This window comes from Triticum aestivum, chromosome 6B (genome assembly GCF_018294505.1).
Source record: "Triticum aestivum cultivar Chinese Spring chromosome 6B, IWGSC CS RefSeq v2.1, whole genome shotgun sequence".
NCBI classification, from domain to species: Eukaryota; Viridiplantae; Streptophyta; class Magnoliopsida; order Poales; family Poaceae; genus Triticum; species Triticum aestivum.
In genome coordinates this window covers 34,676,430-34,699,547 of record NC_057810.1, presented here as the reverse complement: position 1 = coordinate 34,699,547, position 23,118 = coordinate 34,676,430, and positions in this window count along the sequence as shown.

Sequence of the window (23,118 nt, the reverse complement as noted above, 5' to 3'; positions counted from 1 at the left end):
CGAATGTCCCGCGATGATCGTTCGGCATATACTTTTTATAACAAAAATATAAAAATACATGAACCATTTACCGAGTTTTTTTTACAAGGCTCTCGACAAAGGCCTTATGATGATCCCAGGTATTGTCACGTGGCTTGTTTTGCCGAGAGCGATGACACTCGCAAATAGCTATGTTAGTTTATTTTACTTTACGGAAATTTGCCAAGTGCCCTCCACCTAGAGCTCGGGAAATGACCAGAATATAGAAGCTAGATGATGCCATGTGGCCATGTTTCCGAGTGCTACAATCGGCAAATGATCAATGGATATAGTAGATGCTGCTCCGTGTCCTCTATGCCGAGTGCGGCACACGCCAAAGGTGCGGTCACCATTTTGTTAGAAAAGGTTTTGCAGCCAGTCCTGCTATAACACATATTGTAAACAGAGGCACATATCACCATTCATATAGCATTTCACAAATAACATTTCACATCATATGGCAATTGACACACAAGTATCATCAAACATATATCACAAGTTCATTCTCAAAGACATATATCACAAGTTCATTGGCACATACACATTACAAAGTGCAATTTCTCACGTACCATTAGAAATTCAGACACATCAATCACAAGTTCAGGGTTATCCAGAATGACATATAAAAAAATACTTGGAATACCGATACAAAGGAATTACTATCCTACATTCTTTTGTAATCTCTATGATTAGAGGAATTTTGTAACAACTCTACATGATAGATTACTTTAACAAATTTTACTTTAGAGCCCTTAGAGCATGTGTACAACAGAACCCCTTAAACCCTTGATTAACATATGGGCGGATTGCCCGGTCACAAAATGGCCGGCCAACTACTCCCCCATGCCAAGCCCAAATGTCCGGGTTGTCCGACCCAAACCTAGCCCATATATGGAAGATATGGGTTGTCTGGACATGCCCGAAATTGCCGCCACGTCAGACCGGCCGAGGCCGGCCCCATCCGACTCCACTCCGCACCACCCCAGACCAAACCCTAGACTAGCGTTGACCGCTCCGCTCACAATCCAGTCCGCTTCGATCCCCGTCGTTCCTCTCACCACGCCATGATGGTCCGCTCTGGCAACGGATCTGACAACGAGTTTGACACCGTCGACTGAGACGTGCTTCTCTAGGAGGAATCCAGCCTTACCTAGGAGGCGAGGAGCTCGCTGTTCGAATTGATTTCCACCAGTCACGAATGGATAGGGGCAGTAGCTTGTGTTCCGCACCTCCTCGGTGGTCCAGCGGCTTAGCCCAGGCTCTTCACACCTATTGCAGTCCCTGCCGACACGTCACATTCCGCGAACCTCACCACCGGCCGCACTGGGAGCTTGTGCCTGCACCGCCATGCCGCGATGGCGGCTCTCGAATATGAGGAAAGGGTAGCTCGCCGTGCTACGCAAGATGACGCGTGGATGGCACACGATGGAGGCCAGATCTAGCCAGTCCGGCTGGAGGTCCTGGCAGTCCATGCCTGTCACACTGCCCTTTGACTCAAGAGGACAACCTCCTCCACGATGCCATCCGCCATTCCTTGACTTTGGCGGAGACAGACGCCCGCTGCTACTGGAAAAATGGCAAGGCATTATGGGTCGGCATCGAGAAATCCGTTTTCTCAAGGATGCCGCAACACTCGCCAGACTGGGAACAGCCGTCGGAGAGCCCCCCCCCCCCCTCCCCCTCGGCTGCACCATGAGGGGATCTTGGGGGAGGGGCGCGCACCGCCTGGACGATGATGCGGGCGCTGGTGGAGGAAGGCCTCCCGACGGCCAAGGTTCTCCGGTGCTGCCATGGAGGACGACGCGGTGGCCGTGTGTTCTATTCTGATCGAATAAGATTCACTCAAAAGAAAAAAAGAAATATCTAAACATCTTATGATCATGAGACATATACATTTAGCTGGAACCAATGAAGAAATTTCTTTATACATAGGAGTGGGGCTGAAGGGCACTTACAACTTTAGGGATCGAATGCCTCTGGAAAACGGCAAACGATTCTGCACAAAATAAAGAAAAATGAAGGGAAAAACAGTCAATGCAACATGCTCCTCCACCCTCAACGCCATGGCGGAAAGGGGAGAAATGGACTCAAAGCTGCTTGAAGCCGAAGCGCATGAGGAAGAAGCAGATCCTTCCCACCGGTGCCACACCACCACCACCGGCACCGTTCCCGGCCGCCTTTCTAGGCACCCGGCTGGCGCTGATCCAGCTCTCCGGTGCGGTCTCCCTTGGAAGTATCGGCTCGGACGCACCGCTCTCCTTGCTCCGGTGCCTGCCTGCCGACTTCCTCGACATGGTACGCTTTCGTATCCACTTGGCCACCTTCTCGCGCGCCATGAAATCAATCCAAGCTGATTGAACGAACGATCTTCACGCGATAGAGTATGAGTTGCTTCTTGTTGTTTGTCTCCTACAACTCTGCTGACGTTTGACCTCACACTCCTCGTCTGGCCTGAGCATTATATGTTGCGACGCCAACTCGGTGGGCGCACGAGCTGACTCTGCTGCCAGTCTGAGTGGGTAGACTAGTACCTACCGGTTCATGGACGGAAATGGATAGGAAGATGCAAAAACAAACGATAACAAGAGCTAGGAAGACGATTCCAGGTCAAACGGAGGCCTGGTCAATAAACAAAGGACAACGCTAATGCCCACACGTGTGGTGGGAGCCAAACCCGACCACACGCCTTATAACATATAGACTACGACATGTCACCGCATGCATGCATGTGGAAATCTTTTTGGATTTTCAGTTTTTAAAATGTTTTATCTCTTAAATGAAAAAGCTGATTGAAGATCCATTTTCATCATTAAATTCCTCACGACGAGATCTTCGAAACTAGATCTCATATCAATATATTTTAATGAATTTTTTTGTTAAAAGTTGCCATGTCTGTTGCACATGAATTGCCATGATGTTTACACTAAAGTTGCCATGTTATATTCATCTATTTTCTTCCATATTAAAAAGTAAATTTTGACAAATTATAAAACGGAGAATTAAGAAACTAGACTTGCCATGCACCATAAACTAAAATTGCCATGATACATGCACTTAAAATTGCCATGGTTCATGCAAAAAAATATTTTCATTGTAGCGACCAGACCTCAAACAGTCTGATCTCTGTGCATCAGTGTCATCCCTGGATTAGTAATGCTGACACGCAAAGTACTCGAAGGATTTATAACAGAGTGGCAATCACACACTTATTACATCGAATGTCTCAAAAGAGAGCTTATTACAATAAATATGGCTTAAGGCTATCTAATAACGATAACAGCGGAAGGCTTGAAAGATAAGTGAGTCCATCAACTCCAACAGCATCACTGAGTATAGAACCACGATCCTAAGGCATCTTACTCGTCATCTGAAAAGTCTGCAACATGAACGTTGCAGCCCGAAAACGGGTCAGCACATGGAATATGCTGGCAAAGTAACAAATAGAGAGTAATGAAAGAATAAAGCTATACTACATGCATATTTGGCTGGTGGAAAGCTCTATGGTTACAGTTTTGCATAAAGCCAATTTTTCCCTACTGCAAAGGAATAAATTTTATTTAACTATCATGGTGGTTGTTAAACATTGAAAATGGTTGACAACATCCTCAATCCAATTAAGTAACATCATCATTAAACAAGTAACATGATGAGATTCACATGATAATCCAAGTACTAGATACTCAAGATGTCCATAACCGGGGACACGACTAATCATGATTAGTTTATACACTCTGCAGAGGTTTGCGCACTTTTCCCCACACGACTCGATCTCCTCCGTTGGTTTCCTCGCACTACATGGTGTTTGAGAAACGGATGACCGAGACATAGTCTTTCAGAAGCGCTAGCACCTTACGATGGGTAGACCTGTACACCTACTTTCCCCTACATCTGCTAGTCTGCCACTGTAAGAGTTCGCACGACTTAATCAACTATGCTAGAGCCCATAATAGCATGTGGATACACGCGAAAGTTTCTAGCATGAATAATCTTATGATCCCTTTGAGCCTGGGTGGCGGTCCAAAAACAAACAGGCAATCCTGGAATACCCAGGTACCTCAATCCACCCAGATGTGTATTAAAATTGCCACCTTAAATAAATCATTAATTAACAATCTCACATCTGTCATGGATACACTCACCCAATCCACGTCTACTAGCATAGCATGGCATAATAAGCAAACGTAGAAGTAACTCCCAAGGGTTTGATAATAAAACAGGTAATAGGTACTACCTCATTTACTTCCCAGAACCCACATATTAATCAGATCCTAATCATGCAATTGTTTGAGGATTGATCTAATGCATAAAAACTGGGTAATAAAGAAGTATGATCAAAGTGTTACTTTCCTTGCTGAGGATCCGCGAAACCTAGGGATTCAAAGTAGCAAGCGGGGCAATCCGGGTACTCTATCGCAAGCAAACAAACAAACAGGCATACAATAAGTACTCACCTAATGCACAGGTAAAACTCAAATAAGAGATCTAACCAGAAAATTCAACTTAAGAACTCCGGTTTGCTAAAAGAATCAAATCGAACGAAGAAACAAAACTCAAACGACGAAAGAAATATGCTTCGTTTACTTATCAGGACCTAAGTCAAATTTTAAAGTAGCAAAAACTTGTTTGAGTAGATTATTCGGAAAGAGGGTTTTGAGACGAAACTCTAGGCACTTGAATCGCCTGATTCCGATAAACGAGCAAAAAGTTATGCTAAAACGAAAATCGGATCAGAAATCGCGATCAAAAAAATCACGGAATAAATCCGAGAAAAAGAAAAACGACGAACAGATTAAAGAACGAACGTTCATTATCTGGATCTAAACGATGAGCGCGTTCGTTAAAACGAACGAACGAGCGAATGCTCGCTAATTAACCTAAACCTAAAAAAACCGATCTAAATAATAAAAAAACGAATCTAAAAAACCCAACCGAAAGCCGGCGAAAACCGAACGGTTTTCTAGGAAAAATCGGCGGCGGGTCAACCTCGGCGGCAGCGGTCAGCGGCGGCGGCGGCTCCGACGAACGGTGTCGGCGGCGGGCAGGGCTCGGGGCGGCGGCGTCGGCAGCGGAGTGCGGGGTGGCGGCGTCGGCGGCTCCGACAGGAGGCGGGGTGGCGAGGGGCGGCGGCGTCGGCGTCGGGTCGGCGGTGGGCGCGGGGCTCGAGGCGGCGGCGGCTAGGGTTTCGGCCGCGGGGAGGGCCGGCGGCTTATAAAGGCCTGGCTAGGCGGAGTCCTGGCCGTTACGACCCGTAGTCGGTTCGAAGTTTTTTTCTAAATAAATATCACGCAGAAAAACAAACGAAAGAAATACTAAACGGACTTCAAAAATCCCGAAATAAATTTTCTGCGGCTTCTAAAATCAAGCCAGTTTAGATGAACATTTATTTGGGGGCCTATATGCAATTTTGAAAAACACGATTTTCCTAAATTCAAATAAAATAGCCAGAAAATCCAAAATAAAATCTTATTTGATTTTTTTTATTAAATCCTCAATATTTCTTTATTTTGGGAAAGTCCTTTTATTCCCTCTCTCATATTTATATAATTGAAATAATTGAAGATAAAATAAATAAAATCAAATGATCCTATTTCAAAATTTGAGAAAACTCAAATATGAAAACATTGAAATCCCCAACTCTGTCCGTGGGTCCTTGAGTTGCGTAGAATTTCTAGGATCAAGGCAAACTGCATTAAATATGATGTGCAATAATGATCTATTTGTATAACATTCCAAATTGAAAATTTGGGATATTACAAACCTACCCCCTTAAGATGAATCTCGCCCTCGTGATTCGGGTTGGCTAGAAAATAGGTGAGGGTGGTCCTTCCGCAAATCTTCCTCTCGCTCCCAGGTGGCTTCATCCTCGGTGTGGTGGCTCCACTGAACTTTGCAAAACTTGATAACTTTGTTGCGGATGACTCGGCTGGCATACTCAAGAATCTTGATTGGTTTCTCCTCATAGGTCAAAACACTGTCCAACTGAATCACCTGTAGCGGCATGTATCTCTCAGCGGTATATCAGCCATCTCCGCATGGCACTTCTTCGACGGGGAAACATGGAACACGTCGTGAACTCCTGACAATCCCTCAGGCAATTCCAACTTGTAGGCAACTTCTCCCATACGCTCCAAAACTTTGTACGGTCCCACAAAACGTGGTGCTAACTTTCCCTTAACTCCAATACGCTTAACTCCTCGAAGTTGAGATACGCGAAGACAGACTCTATCTCCAACTTTGTAAACTGTCTCCTTGCATTTTGAATTGGCGTAGCTTTTCTGTCTGGACTGGGCTACCTTGAGCCTATCGCGGATTAACTTCACTTTTCGTTCAGACTAATTAATCAAATCCGGTCCAAATAACTAGCGGTCTCCAACTTCATCCCAAGACAACGGGGTTCTGCACCTCCTTCCATATAAGGCCTCGAAAGGGGCCATCTTCAAACTGGATTGGTAACTGTTGTTGTAAGAGAACTCTGCATATGGCAAATTATCGTCCCAACTAGATCCTTAATCTAGCGCACAAGCTCTCAACATATCCTCCAATATTTGATTGACTCTCTCGGTCTGTCCATCTGTCTGCGGATGAAACGCTGTACTGAACTCTAGCCTGGTACCCAAAGTTTCGTGCAACTGATTCCAGAACTTTGAGGTGAACTGGGTTCCTCTATCTGATACAATGCTCCTCGGAACTCCATGCAGACATACGATCCTGGTCCTGTATATCTTGGCCAACTTAGCACTAGTGTAAGTGGTCTTTACTGGAATGAAATGTGCTACCTTCGTCAGACGATCAACTACAACCCAAATCGAGTCATAGCCGGAACGAGTCCTGGGCAATCCTATGATAAAATCCATGCCTAGCTTATCCCACTTCCATTCGGGTATCGGCAACGGTTGCAACAATCTTGCTGGCTTCTGATGCTCTGCCTTTACTCTCTGACATACATCACAAACTTCTACATACTCCGCAATATCTTTCTTCATTCCGGTCCACCAGAAAGTCTCCTTCAAATCCAAATACATCTTGGTATTTCCTGGGTGAATCGAATATGGCGAATCATGAGCCTCTTGCAAAATCAACTTCCTGATCTCCGGGTCATTAGGAACATAAACACGGTCTTCAAACCATAAGGTATCGTGCTCATCCTCACAAAATCCCTTTGCTTTTCCTTTGCTCATCTTCTCCTTTATCTCAACAATTTCCTTGTCGGTCTTCTGAGCTTCTCTGATCTTATCCATCAAAGTCGACTGAATTTCCAATGCTGCTACATAGCCTCTCGGAACTATCTCTAAACATAGTTCGCAAAGGTCCTAAGCTAACTCCTTTGGCAATCCTGCGGTCATGAGTGTATTGACATGGCTCTTACGGCTCAACGCGTCGGCTACTACGTTAGCCTTCCCGGGGTGATACTGCAATCTCATCTCATAATCCTTGATGAGCTCCAACCATCTCCTTTGTCTGAGATTCAACTCCTTCTGCGTGAAAATGTACTTCAAGCTCTTGTGATCCGTGTACACCTCACAATGATTTCCGATAAGAAAATGTCTCCATGTCTTCAACGCATGCACTACGGCTGCTAACTCCAAATCATGCGTGGCATAATTCAACTCATGGGGTTTAAGCTGTCGTGAAGCATACGAAACAACTCTCCCCTCCTGCATAAGCACTGGTCCGAGTCCTCGACGTGAAGCGTTGCAATACACACTACTAGGAAAAGGGCTACTAATGGCGCACCAGTTTTGCCTACTAATGGCGCACTGCTGGTGCGCCATTAGTATCACGGCACTAGTATTTTTACTAATGGTGCACCACTGGTGCGCCATTAGTATCTGGTATACTAATGGCGCACCACGCAGTGCGCCATTAGTATGGAACAAAATGCGCCATTAGTATGCCTCCCAGGGGGGCATATGTAACCATGTCCTTTGTCACACTAATGGCGCACTCTGTAGTGATGCGCCATTAGTATCCTTTGGCATACTAATGGCGCACCTTGAGGTGATGCACCATTAGTATGAATATTAGGTTTTATTTTTTTTATTTTTCTGATTTTTGCACAGGTTACAAAATATATTATTGGACAGAATATAGACAATAACACACAGCAACAGCAGATTCATCGAATACAATAGAAGATTAGTCTCCGAATACAATTCATCATATTAGTCTCCGAATTCAAAAGACCGAACAAAAATTAAAACATTACAAGTCTCAAGACCGCGAATATCGAGTTTGTCTTCACATTATAAGTCGATATCGATCATCTAAACTACCATCACATAGAAGAGAGTTGCGGTCATCGCGATGAGCATCATCGCGATCAAACTGGTCTTCATCCGGTTCCTCCAATGCTCCCTCCTCTCTCCCTCTAGATAGCGGGCGTATCTAGATCCGGCCTCCGCCCTAGTGGTGTATCCTTTGTAACTGTTACCGCTGAAACGGTGAACCTGTCTCCGACACTCCTCCCAGTCATCGTATACTCCAGGAACCTTACCCTTGTACACGACATACGACGGCATCTCTATGCACAAGCCAAACAACAGACAATACATAAGCAATATGTAAGTATGCAACAAAAGAATCGGAAGAGAAAAGCAAGAAATTAATAGCACTGAGGGAGTCCTGGACTAGGGGGTGTCCGGACAGCCGAACTATCATCGTCAGCTGGACTCCAAGACTACGAAGATACAAGATTGAAGACTCTGTCCCGTGTCCGGATGGGACTTTCCTTGGCGTGGAAGGCAAGCTTGGCGATACGGATATGTAGATCTCCTACCATTGTAACCGACTCTGTGTAACCCTAGCCCTCTCCGGTGTCTATATAAACCGGAGGGCTTTAGTCTGTAGGACACACAACCATTACAACAATCATACCATAGGCTAGCTTCTAGGGTTTAGCCTCCTTGATCTCGTGGTAGATCCACTCTTGTACTACCCATATCATCAATATCAATCAAGCAGGAGTAGGGTTTTACCTCCATCGAGAGGGCCCAAACCTGGGTAAAAACATCGTGTCCCTTGTCTCCTGTTACCATCCGCCTAGACGCACAGTTCGGGACCCCCTACCCGAGATCTGCCGGTTTTGACACCGACATTGGTGCTTTCATTGAGAGTTCCTCTGTGCCGTCACCGATAGGAAGGATGCCTCCTCCCGTCTTCAAGGACGGTATTTTCGCCAAAGGAGCCTTGGCCGCCGGCCAAACTATCCGGCTAGGTGGTTTTCTTATGACCGCCTGTCCGGCCACCGCTTCGACAATGACCTCTCAAGTCGTCAAAAGCAATCTTCACGTCAGCTCGGAATTCGCCGAGCGGCTGGATCCAATAGAGCTCTCGTCCGTAAACGAGCTCTTGGATCGCATCGCCGCCCTGGGAGTCGCTACAGACTACAATCAGATTGGGCTTAAAACCGATCTGAGAGAGATTAACTCTCCCCAGGTCACCCACCATGTTGCAGTGGTAGAGGAACAATGCGGCGACTCTTCTCCTGTATTGAAAACTAGTCATGTCCGGGCTCCCGAACCCTCCATGCCGGATTCCCGCGGAGGGACGGACTTCGATCAAGCACTGAGCTTAAAGTCAGGCATCGGACCAGACTCGTTGGACAACGTCCAGCAATCCAAGCTTCCAAATTTGGAAACTTCTCGGCCTTCGAGCCTTGAGATGGGTAGGGTTCCGGACTTAATTCCACCCACCCGCCCAGACATATGCGATCTATCTCTAATCCGGCAAGAGCCCGCTGAAGACAGTACATCACTACTGGGCCAGATTCCTCCTGGTTATGGACAGGATAAAGGACTGCCGAGAGGAAAACGCAATCTCAATTTTTTGCAATAATTGCACGGACGAGGGAATCTTGAACGCCGTCAGCCGTCGTGAAATTACACGCTTCGCCGACCTGGCGTCCATAGTATGAAAGTACTGTGCGATGGAGAGTTTCTGGAAAACCGAAAATAAGTTTTGGGACAATCCGGCCCCGAATACAACCCTAGTCCGCAACAAAAGGGTGCATTACACTCAGGCACCAGATACAAAAACCAAAAAGCAAAAACCCCATAAAGGGCACGGAACCGTACTGGAGGGATGGCTTAGCGGACCCTGTAAAATTCACAGTACAGAGGGCGCCATCCCAACACATAGCCTTCGAGCATGTTGGATATTATGGCAGGTGGACAAAAGTGGCGAGGAGCTTCTAGCCCCGGAAAACCACTCCAACAATACCGGTACGGTATCAACAGTCTTCGAGACTTTCGCATCAAATAATATGCGGAAACGAACAATCCGCAGCCTCGCCGAAGTCTACCAAGTAGCAACAACAAATCCATGGAGCGACACAGCCATCACCTTCAACGCCAGCGACGAACCTAAATTCCGAACAGCCCGAGCACCAGCCGCACTGGTACTTAGTCCAATAGTGGACGGCTTTCGACTTACAAAGGTCCTCATGGATGGCGGCAGCGGATTAAACCTCATCTACGAGGAAACTCTTCAAAAAATGGAAATAGACTGGAGCCGCATTGAGCGAAGCAGCACAACCTTCAGAGGAATAATCCCTAGCCGGGAAGCGCGCTGCACCGGAAAAATCACACTCGATGTGGTGTTCGGCTCGCCGGACAATTACAGATCCGAAGAAGTCACGTTCCAAGTGGCCCCGTTCAACAGCGGATATCACGCTATATTAGGACGAGAGGCATTCACAATTTTTCAAGCCGTACCCCATTACGGGTACATGAAGCTCAAAATGCCTGGGCCCGGCGGAATAATCACTCTCGTTAGTGATCCGGACATAGCACTCCGCGCCGAAAACAAGACAGCCGCATTAGCCCTGGAGGCACTATCCGAAGCCCTAGCGGCAGAAGAACTCACCGCGCTGCGCTCTACTGTGAATAGGGACGATGTGATACTCGATAAGAGATCCAAGTCCACCTCCTTTAAACCAGCGGACGAAATAGTAAAATTCCAGGTCCATCCAACGGACCCGACAAAGACGGCTTCCATCGGGGCACAGTTGAACCCTGATGTAGACGCCGCACTGCGAGAATTCCTTCGGGAAAATTGGGACATTTTCGCCTGGCACCCTTCGGATATGCCCGGAATCCCACGCAGATTGGCAGAACACAGCCTAAACATCCTAAAAGGATTCAAGCCAGTCAAACAGGCTCTTCGACGATTTTCCGAACCCAAAAGACAGGCAATGGGAGAAGAGCTAGCCAAACTATTGGAAGCCGGATTCATCAGAGATATCAAACATCCGGATTGGCTAGCAAACCTGGTAATGGTACCAAAGAAGGACAAATCCTGGCGCCTATGTGTCGATTTTAAAGACCTCAACAAGGCCTGCCCAAAGGATCCCTTCCCCCTCCCCCGCATCGACCAGATAATCGACGCTACCGCAGGACACGATTCACTGTGCTTCCTTGACGCATACTCCGGCTACCATCAAATCAAGATGGCGGAAGCAGACCAAGCCGCAACGGCATTCATCACTCCATATGGACCATTCTGCTTCAACACGATGCCCTTCGGACTTAAAAATGCCGGCGCAACATATCAGCGCATGATTCAAACATGTCTGGCCACCCAGATCGGCAAAACAGTAGAGGCATACGTAGACGACGTAGTCGTCAAAACCAAACACGTCGAAACTCTAGTAGACGACTTGAGGCTCACATTCGACAACCTCAGAGCATATGACATCAAGCTGAATCCGGAAAAATGCGTTTTCGGCGTACCAGCCGGAAAGCTCCTGGGCTTCATTGTATCCGGTAGAGGAATTGAAGCAAACCCAGCCAAAATCCGAGCCCTGTCACAGCTAGATATTCCAAAAGACCTCAAACAAATACAAAAATTGACTGGATGCGTGGCGGCTCTAAGCCGCTTTATCTCCCGTCTAGGAGAAAAGGCATTGCCCCTCTATCGCCTCCTTAGGCGCACCGAACACTTCGAGTGGACGGATGCTGCCACTGCCGGACTCGAAGAAATAAAAGCCATATTAGCAACGAATCCGGTCCTGGCTGCGCCCAATCTAGGCGAACCAATGTTGTTATACATCGCGGCAACACATCAAGTTGTAAGCGAGGTACTCGTCGTCGAACGAGAGACAGAAGGGCATAAATTCCCTCTTCAAAAACCAGTGTACTACGTATCCACTGTGTTAACCCCCTGCAAGTCCCGTTACCCGCACTATCAAAAGATAGCGTATGCGGTGTTCATGGCATCCCGGAAGCTCCGACACTACTTTCAAGAGTGTTCGATAACAGTGGCCTCCGAAGTACCCCTCAACGACATTATAAACAACCGCGACGCGACGGGCAGGATTGCAAAATGGGCCATTGAGCTCTTACCATTCGATATAACTTACAAACCTCGGCGAGCTATAAAGTCACAAGTTTTGGCTGACTTTGTCGCTGAATGGACCGAAGCCGAACTCCCTAAAGAGTACGGCGCATACTCCAATTGGATTATGCACTTCGACGGCTCTAAAATGTTGGCCGGATTGGGGGCTGGCGTCGTATTGACGTCCCCAACCGGGGACACAGTCCAATACGTACTTCAGATAATGTACACGGACTCCAACAACGCAGCCGAATACGAGGCCCTTTTACATGGCCTCCGGATGGCAATCTCCATGGGCATTCAACGCCTAGAGGTGCGCGGGGATTCAAACCTTGCAATATCCCAAATAAATGGAGACTTTGATGCCAAGGATCCGAAAATGGCAGCATATCGCAACGCTGTCCTAAAAATGTCAGCTCGGTTTGAAGGACTTGAATTCCATCACGTAGCCCGGGACAATAACCAAGCAGCCGACGTACTGGCACGCATCGGCGCAAAACGTGACGCTGTCCCTCCAAACATCTTCCTGGAACGGCTCTTTAAGCCATCCGTACTATGGGAAGAGGAGTCCGGAAATAACAAACCGGAAACAGCCGCACCAACCGACGCAGAGCAATCTGACATAACCGGCGATTCAGCCGATGAAATAACACCTTCAGCCCACGACATAATGGCAGTAATCGCCCCGTGGACAGAACCATTCCTAGCCTACTTGCTTAGGCAGGAACTTCCCGAAGACCAAAATGAGGCCCGCTGCATTGTCCGGCGATCTAAAGCCTACAAGGTCCATGAGGGAGAACTTTATAAGAAAAGCACAACCGGAGTCCTTCAAAGGTGTATCTCCGAAGAGGAAGGGCGAAACCTTCTGGCTGAAATTCATGCCGGACTAGGCGGACACCACGCCGCAGCTCGGGCCCTTGTAGGAAAGGCATTCCGTACAGGATTTTATTGGCCGACGGCCCGGGCAGATGCTCAGGACTTAGTCCAAAGATGCGTCGGTTGTCAGCTCTTTGCTAATCAGAGCCATATGCCACCCACCGCCCTCAAAACTATACCCATTACCTGGCCGTTCGCGGTCTGGGGGCTTGACATGGTTGGACCCCTTAAAGGAGGAACCCACAAGCAAAGGTACCTATTGGTCATGGTGGACAAATTCACCAAATGGATAGAGGCCAAGCCAGTCAAAACGGCAGAGTCCGGACCAGTGATAGACTTTATCTCCGGGGTTGTACACCGTTATGGTATCCCCCACAGCATCATCACCGATAACGGCACGAACTTCACGGCCGACGAGGTTAAATCATGGTGCAAAAATATGGGCATTAAGCTCGATTACGCTTCAGTCTATCATCCTCAAACCAACGGTCAAGTGGAACGAGCAAATGGTCTAATAATGAGCAGCATCAAACCCAGACTAGTGCGGTCACTTACGAAATCTGACACGCACTGGGTAGAGGAGCTAGACTCCGTACTCTGGGGGCTGCAGACAACGCCCAACCGTACTACCGGATTCACACCATTTTTTATGGTATACGGTGCAGAGGCAGTTCTGCCCTGCGACATCATTCATGACTCACCTCGAGTGCGCATGTACGAAGAAAGAGAAGCCGAGCTGGATCGGCAGGACAGCTTGGACGCATTGGAGGAAGAACGCGACGTCGCCAAGGCTCGTTCCGCATTCTATCAGCAGCAGGCTCGAAGATATCAAAGCAGAGAAGTACGGGCCAAGACTTACAACGTTGGCGAACTAGTTCTATGCCTGCCGGACAAGAAAAAGGACAAGCTCAAGCCCAAATGGGAGGGCCCCTTCATTATCGATCAAGTCCTGACCGGCGGAGCATACCGTCTACGAAATGCGTCGGACAACCGACTCGAGCCGAACCCATGGAACGCAGCCCGCCTCCGAAGATTCTATGCCTAGCACCGGACTAAGAGTTCGTCCCCTTCCCCCGTCCAAACATTTACACTTCAGCTGTCTTTTGTTTCTCTTTCTTCTCTCAACCCTTTTCCTAAAAAGCCCTTAAGGGCCTACTTGCGCATTGTTCGCACACACTTGATGTGCCATCCGCACTCATTATACCTGGGGGCTTCTTTACCAGAAGCTTAATTATAAGGGCTTCATGCCCAGCACATGTGTCAAGCTTCCACATGTACCTTTTATTCACCATTATATGCATCGATATGACTTAAGTTTTGGCCAAGCTGGGTTGCCTGGCTCCTGTGCTTACCCCTACGTTCCCGATTGTTCGGCTAGGAGGTAAAGGGAGCACCTCTGCGATTGTTACTGCCGGGTCAGCCGGATGTGTACCTCAGACTGGGTGAAGCCGAAAGCTAGCGTTCTTAAGGGAATATTCGGTCGGTGACTTGAAAGATGATTTTTACCTACTTATTTATCTGCCCCCAGATGTTTTTCTGCTCTTTTCGCAGACCGGACATGCACTTTAGGGCATGCCTCCCAGGGAAAGGAACCCTTAACGGAACTATTCTCCCTGGAAGATGTTTCTTACTAACCATGTAATATAACATAACTAGTTGGGCACTTGTCTGATAAAGCACTAATGACCCCTACGCCTGGTCTCCATGCATGCCCCGGTTGTTTCTTAACCGAGAAGGTATTCGGACACACTCCGGACTCTAGGGTCCCGAGGTTGAAGCGAAAAGGTCGGCAAAGACAAACGATCTACAATCCGGCTAGAAGGCATTTTACATGTCATTTTAAAATACATTGTCAAATCGACTGACTGTATTCCTCCTCAATCCCGTCTAACAGGCTGTCTAATTTACAGTCCCGTTGGGAAAATTTAGCGGCCAATTCTACTTGGCCGTATACTAAACTCACAGGGATCTCCTTCCCATCGGGCCCCACAGGTCCGACCTCGGCCATATGGTTGGGATCCGCCTTCTTGTACCGCGTCTTCACCATGGCCCAGGCCTCCCTGGCACCTTGGCGGCAGGCCGAAATCTTCCATAAACGGAAGCGCTGCCGCATTCCCTGAAGCTTCTCCGCAAGCTCCCCAAGGCCCTCGGGCAGGGAAAGGGCCGGCCATAAAGCCTGGACGACGCCGCTCATTGCCTGCCGAACTCGTTCGAGCAGCTGCAACAGTTCGGGAAGTTGATCACCAGTCGATACGGGCATCTCCTCCGCAGGGCGACCTGTGAGTACACCTATAGACATATTTTTTCAATTGACTTCCTCGCCGAACTCTTCTTTTCAAAGGAGTTCGCTCAAGCACTTACTATAGATGCCGCGACGAAGCCGCTGATTCTCCTTAACGGAGCCAGACAGCTCGGCCCGAACACCTTTCAGCTCTTCTCCGAGCTGGGCGTGGGCATCCTGGAGCTTGTTCCTTTCCTGCTGCACTTTATTCAGCACCCTCTCGCCGGCCTTCAGCTGGCGCAGTAGTTCTTGCCTGTCCGGATCTTGTCCGGCAGCACCTGCAATGTCATTATTAGACTTGCGCGCACGCCGCACACCGCTTATATTTTTAAAATAATGTGTTACCAGGAGGGGTCTCTGTGTTTCCTCCTGCGGCAGCAAGTGCGGCCTCGAGTTGGGCCTTGCACTCTTGCAGCTCCTGAGACAGTTGGGTATTCTTCTCCGTAAGATCCTGCGTTTCAAATGATCCTTAAATCAGTTAATATAACTACTTTAAGTCTCGGGGGCTACTGGCATATACAACTATTAAATTCTCTTACCCGTATGTCTTTTACATACTGCTCCGTGGCTCTGGTAAAACCATCTTGAGCAGCACGGAGGTGCGCGTCCCCCGCGTTAAAGGCATTCAACGCCTCAGGGGAGAAGCACGCGTCACGAAATACTGTCCGGCGGCGCCTGTGGTTCATGGCGCTCTCCACCTCAGACTTGGTGGCGGACAGTCTGTCGGCATCCTCCGTTGGAGGAGTGTCCGGCTCGCGCCTTGCGCTCGCCTCCCCCTCCAGACCAGGTGCTGGAGCCTGGCTGGTAGAGGTTGGATTGGCAACCTCTACGCCCGCAGTCCGGCGGGCGCTTTTTCTCCTACAAAAGTCATGAGCACTCAAACGCTTCCTAGGAACGTTGCTCCAAATAATGAACTGTGAGCTATACCTTTGCGGCGACGTTTCAATCCGCGCCGCGCTCCTCTTCTGCCTACTGGTCCGGGCTGGCCTTTGTTGGTCAGCCGCCGCGGGCTCGGCTTCCCGCCTTGAAGGCGCTTCCTGCAAAACACCATCGTATGCGAAGGTCAGAAATGAGCAAGGAAGAAATAATGGTGTCGGGACTTCGGTCACAATCACCTGGAAAGCCGGATATAGTTCGGGGTAGTCAGCCGTAATGGCAACTAAAGCATTATCCATGCTGAGCTGGTGGAACACCCCGTCGATTAGCTCCACCTTGATGTCCGGATACTCTTTGGAGGCCGGATCCTGGGATCTCTCTGGATCCTCGGGTTGCGGAGCTGGACTTAGCATGTCCTCCACAACCCGACGCAGCTCCTGCATCGAAAAACATAATATAAGAGACTTAAACTTTGAAAGCATGGGTCGGGCACGTAAAGTGTTCGCTTACCCAGCGCCGAGGGTTATTCATGGATAACCCATTCAACGGGTTCGTCTGGAGGAAGTCCTCCTTCTCCCCCTTGTACAGGCCGGACAGGATCTTCGCCGGGTCCTCGGCCGAACCCGGCCCTTTCCGGCCATGACGGGTGGCATCGTCCTCCCCGTTGAAATCCCACATGGGGTGGCCCCTGTATTATAGTGGCTGCACCCCCCGCATAATGCATGTTGCCATGACTCCAATCATGGTCAACCCGGAATGGGCCAGTAACCTTATCCGGCCCATCAAATAATGGACGCTCTTGTCTTCCTCCAGTTGGGGGCTCCGCGGACGCCAACTAAGGCGTTTCTTCAGAGGAGCAGTACTGAACTCCGGGAGGCCGATCCGAACAGGGTCCGGCAGCGGAGCGTCTTCTATGTAAAACCATTCCGAAGGCCAGTCTTCGGACGCCTTCTTAGGGGTTCCGGATGGATATCCGGTCCCGGCAATGCGCCATATTTCGGCGCCGCCCACTTGATATATGGACCCCTCGTGAGAGCGGGGTACGAGGCAGAACAACCTCTTCCACAGTGCAAAATGGGGCTCGATGCCCAGAAATAGCTCGCAAAGAGCTACGAAGCCCGCGATATGCAGGATAGAGGCGGGCGTGAGGTGATGGAGCTGGAGTCCGTAGAACTCCAGGAGCCCGCGGAGGAACGGATGTATAGGAAATCCGAGCCCCCTTATCAGATAGGGGACGAAGCATACCCGCTCCCCTTTGTTGGGACTTGGGGTAGCCTCCGCTTGCTTCCCACCTTGGTAGGTGGCCAACCCGGCTCGAACCGGGACCATGAAGGCCGGAGGGAGATATCCCTTTGCTTGGAGCGTCACCAGCTCGCTGTGCGGGACAGAACATCTCCGCCAGTCTCCTAGCAGTGGGCTGGGAGCGCGAGAGGAGGAGCCGCGTCGACGGTCCATGATGGAATGGATTTTTGGTCGGAGGCGCTCCGATGAGTACTCGCGGAAGGAAGATGGTGTGATTTGGATCTGGATTCTTGCCTCTCTTATAGGCAGATTATTTGCACAGCTAGGGGGTAAAACATAAAAGATACCCTGGCTTTTCGCATTCATGCGACGCGTGGAAGATGGCCATTATTGGGCGTGGAAGCCAAGAAGCGCAACATTGATAAGGAAGCCGGACACTGTTCGGCAAACACACGGAATGTGGAGGAGAACCCGCCTTGCAACGCCGAAGACTATATACGCGCTGGACTTATCGTCATTGAAGCCTGGTTCGGGGGCTACTGAGGGAGTCCTGGACGAGGGGGTGTCCGGACAGCCGGACTATCATCGTCTGCCGGACTCTAAGACTACGAAGATACAAGATTGAAGACTCCGTCCCGTGTCCGGATGGGACTTTCCTTGGCGTGGAAGGCAAGCTTGGCGATACGGATATGTAGATCTCCTACCATTGTAACCGACTCTGTGTAACCCTAGCCCTCTCCGGTGTCTATATAAACCGGAGGGCTTTAGTCTGTAGGACACACAACCATTACAACAATCATACCATAGGCTAGCTTCTAGGGTTTAGCCTCCTTGATCTCGTGGTAGATCCACTCTTGTACTACCCATATCATCAATATCAATCAAGCAGGAGTAGGGTTTTACCTCCATCGAGAGGGCCCGAACCTGGGTAAAAACATCGTGTCCCTTGTCTCCTGTTACCATCCGCCTAGACGCACAGTTCGGGACCCCCTACCCGAGATCTGCCGGTTTTGACATCGACATTGGTGCTTTCATTGAGGGTTCCTCTGTGCCGTCACCGATAGGAAGGATGCCTCCTCCCGTCTTCAAGGACGGTATTTTCGCCAAAGGAGCCTTGGCCGCCGGCCAAACTATCCGGCTAGGTGCTTTTCTTATGACCGCGTGGTGAAGGTGCTTGACGTACTTACGAGCTGCCCTGGTGAAGGTGCCTCCAGATTTGGCGTAGCCGGGGAGAACATCATCAAGAACTTGTGCTTGACATTTGTGTAATCTATCTTGGAGTTACGGTTCGGGTCGAAATACGTGGCCATGGAATATTTCGGGCTTAAGAGGATGCGTGTGCAATGTGTGTCACTGCACAGAACACGGAATGTTAGAAAAAAAAAGAACGATCGAAATCTAAGAAATCATATGTTACGGGGCGGTTAAGGGATGACTTACTCGGGAAAGTAAGCCACAAGGAAGTTATCCTTATCTGGGTTTGCCAGAATGACGCCTTCGAGGTGTGAACTCGTGACTCAAGTGCTTGGCACGCATGTAGAAGGGGTCGACTATCACGATGTCCGGGGTCTTGTCTCTAATGATCCGCATCTCCATACTCAGCGAAAACAGCCGAACGAAGGTGTAGTGCAGTGGATGAAGGTTAAACCTAGCAAAGATGTCATCAAACCGCAGGACGATCATAGCCCCGATGTCGCCATCCACAAAGCCCTTGCCCTCTGGCACCTTGGCCACGAAAACCGGGTATGCCACATCATTATCTCTGAGACGCCGCTTCTCCAAAGAAAGAACACTGTCGTGCAGACTCCGCATAGCACTGGTTGCAGCATTGAGCATATTTGTCGGTAGCATCGCCCTACCCTCCACATGCACCCTCCTCGAGATATCCTTAGGTGAAGGTGGCCCGTCTTGAGCACGGATCGAACTCGGTGCCGGCTGGCTCGCATCGGCGCCCTTGTTAGTCTTTCGTTTCCATCCCTTCTTCTTGATCTCCTGTAAAGGGACCGAGTTCTGCTCACAGACCGCCTTCTTGAGCGTGTTGGGGCTGATAATATTTCGCACCTCAGCTATCTGAGGCTCGGCGAAGGCGGGAGCTGGAGGCATCTCCTGAGAACTGAACGCCAGACGACGCCTGTTGCAATTGGATTTCTCTGCCGTACCAGCTAGATCGCGGTCGTCTTGGTTGGGTTCTTGAGAAAGAGGCCCGCAGAACTCGTCAGCGTACCCATGTTCGGCAAAGTACTTATCGACCTTGGTAAATGTATCGTCGTCATTGTCGTCATCGTTCGGATCCTGTGCCATATGCATGTCTGGATCCTGTGCCATAGGGATGTCCGGCATAGGGATGTCCGGCAGGTCCGGTAGCGTTGCGGCGTTCTTCCCATGGCTTAGCGCCGGCACGACTAGCGGTCTTGTCTGTGGGGTGGTGTCCCCGGCCCCAAACGAATCTTGCTCTTCGGCCAAAGCAGGGGCCAGTTTACGTAGGCGCTGAGGGTCATCTCATCTTCTTCGTCGGCCCCAGTGGGTCGAATCGGAGGTAACAGCTCGTCGCAGCCTGGCAGCACCCGAACCACTTCAACCCTATACACTGTGGGTGGCATCAGATTACCGTGGAACATGGGGTTGCCCGGTTGAACGATTCTGCCCTTGGCGACATCGACCAACTCGCTGCCCACAAAGTGCAGAAGAGTGTAAGGAACATCGGCGGCGCCTTGCGAAAACATGTAGGGCGTCAGGGATGCCCAGTCAAAGGCAAGGAGATAAAGTCATCGGCCGAGAGGCTTAGTTACCGTGATGCCGTCGAGCTTGGCTAATGTCGAGGCACCGTCAACGGCGGGCGTGCAACTGACGGAGGGGCCGCTTGCTGGCGAGGTGCCGGCCGGCGTACACCCGGGTGCATTAAGCTCCAATGCCCGTGCCGGCGCCGGAGACACGAATACCGCCTCCGCCCGAGACACCAATGGCGCCGCCTCCGCGCTGTGCGAGTTGCTGGCCGTGAAGCTGGGAACCGGGGGAGGCCCCTGTTGGCCGCCTGCAATCCACGTCGTCAGCCCATGAATCAACGTAGGCACCATGCATGGCGTTGAACTTCGTTCCCAGTTGTTGTTCCACTTGCTCTTGGACAAGCTCCGTAATCCGCGCCACTTGTGCCTTGAGTGCTTCAACCTCGCGCGACTGGCTTTTCGAGCTGGTCTTTTTCTCCTTTCGCCCACCAGTGGTATATTATGACGACCATTTTGTGGACAAGCCTTTGCCGGCCACACGACCAGCTGACGTCGACTTACTGAGCTTATCCTTGTTTTTCATTACGTTCAACGCCCTATTTAAAGGGGTGTCGAAAGGGGAGCTCTGAGACGACCCGGCGCTACTGCTTTCGGTGTCCTGCGGAAGGAACGTGAACCATTTAGAAATATTTGGGATTAATTAGAATGCAACCATATGGAGCTAATTACGCAGGGGTGTATTCCTTACCAGAACAAGCTCGAGCGCCCTGATCTTCAGATCCGTGGTAAGCTCCTTTGTTACCGGATCCTCCTTGTACCGGGCCCTGAGAAAGTTCCTGGTCTTCTTGTCACGGTATTTCTCGAAGCGGGGCGGTAGGCCTTGCTCGGCACGCTCCGCGTCCTCCTTGTCCCATATAGGCTCCGCCACTCTGTAACCGCCGGGACCGAGTTGGTGGACCCCTAAGTTCAACATCCGCATTTCTTTCCCCCACTGACTTGATTCGGAGGTTGCGCTGCTCTCGCACTTGATCTTGAACTCCTTGTACTCATCTTCGCTCATCAAAGGATATTTCGCCTTGATCTTGTCATAACTACCACCTTTGTCAATCATTGCCTTCACCGTGCTTCTCCAAGTAGACAGGGCCGTGCTCATCCTCGTGAGGGCGGTACTGTTCACTTTATTCCCTGAGAGGCGTGTGTTTGCAAACTCAACGGGGAACTTGTATCGTTCGTGCAGCTTCGTGAAGAGGAGGCTGCACAAATTCCCGTGGTCCTTATGCCTTAGGTTCTCGGTGTTGATCGAGACGGTGCTCCGGAGAATGCACCCGAGCTGAGTACCCCTTGACTACTTGTTTGGGCGCCGTCGGATTCCCGTCGGAGTCCACTTCAGTAAATTCCTCCCTGACGATGCCGAGCACGTTCGGGCGCCGGTACTTCCGTTGCCTCTTCGGTTGGCTGCCATCTGTGTGTGCACCGCCATCATCAGTGGTGGCATCCTCGGCGGCGCCATCAGTGGTGTCATCCCCGACGCCACTAGGTGTTGTGTAGTCAGGATCGGTGTCTTCCGCGGCGTCCTCATAGCGGTGATGTTCTTTCTCCAACTCATGGGACAGCTCCCAGAATTGCTTGCCGCCCGAACCGCCGGCCTCATCGTTGTGGGCCATGTTTCGCTCTAAATAGGAAAAAAGTTTGGTCAAAAAGTTGGTTATTGTCAAGGAACAAGATCATGGTCTCATCATTTAGGGTTTGTCGACACCGAGGCATCCTGAAAGCTAAGCTTTTATCATTTAGGGTTTGTCGACGCCGAGGCACCCTAAAAGCCTAAGCATACATCATTTAGGTTCTCATCGACACCGAGGCACCCTAAAAGCCAAGGTTTCATCATTTAGGGTTTGTCGACACCGAGGCACCCTAAATGCTAAGTTAAGTTTTCATCATTTAGGGTTTATCGATGCCGAGGCACCCTAGGTTGGGCCTAATCACTTGGCACTAATCACTTGGCTCTATTGCCACCTATGTTGGGTTTATCATCTAGGGTTTATCGATGCTGAGGAGAATTCTAAGTTGGGCCTAATCACTTGGCTCTATTGCCACCTATGGTTTAATGCAGCAAGAATAAAGGGGCAGTTGATCCTACTTAATTAAGTACTAAGATACCCCGGCCCATGCATTAGTAGCAAGTACCCCATATGTTCGATTTTTAGCAAATTCATGCTAAAATTCACGGAAAATTTCAGCATGACCTTTGCTGAAAATAGGACATATGGAGTACCCGAATTTGCCGGAACGGAAGTTAATCGACATTCCGGCAAACTCAAGGGCCTCTCGGGGTACCTGCAAAATCATCACGACACGAAGGGCCTCAAGCAGCAGCAGCGTCTCCCAGGGCCCCATTTTTATGCTAAATTTCTTTGAGCAACAATCAGAGCAGAAAATTTAGCATATTTCTATACAACAGCACTGTAAAGATGAAGAACAGTTCTACAACAGCCCATTTATATACAATAGCATCTTTGGTCATACCAATTTTTGAAACAATTCAAATCTGAACTGTATCTCTGGTCATACAAATTTCTGAAACAATTCAAATCTGAACTGTATCTTTGGTCATACAAATCTCTTAAACTATACAAATCTGAAATATATATTTGGTCATACAAATTTATGGAACTAATCAAATCTGAACTGTATCTTTGTTCATACAAATCTCTGAAACTATACAAATCTGTGGTCATACAAATTTACGGAACTAATCAAATCTGAACTGTA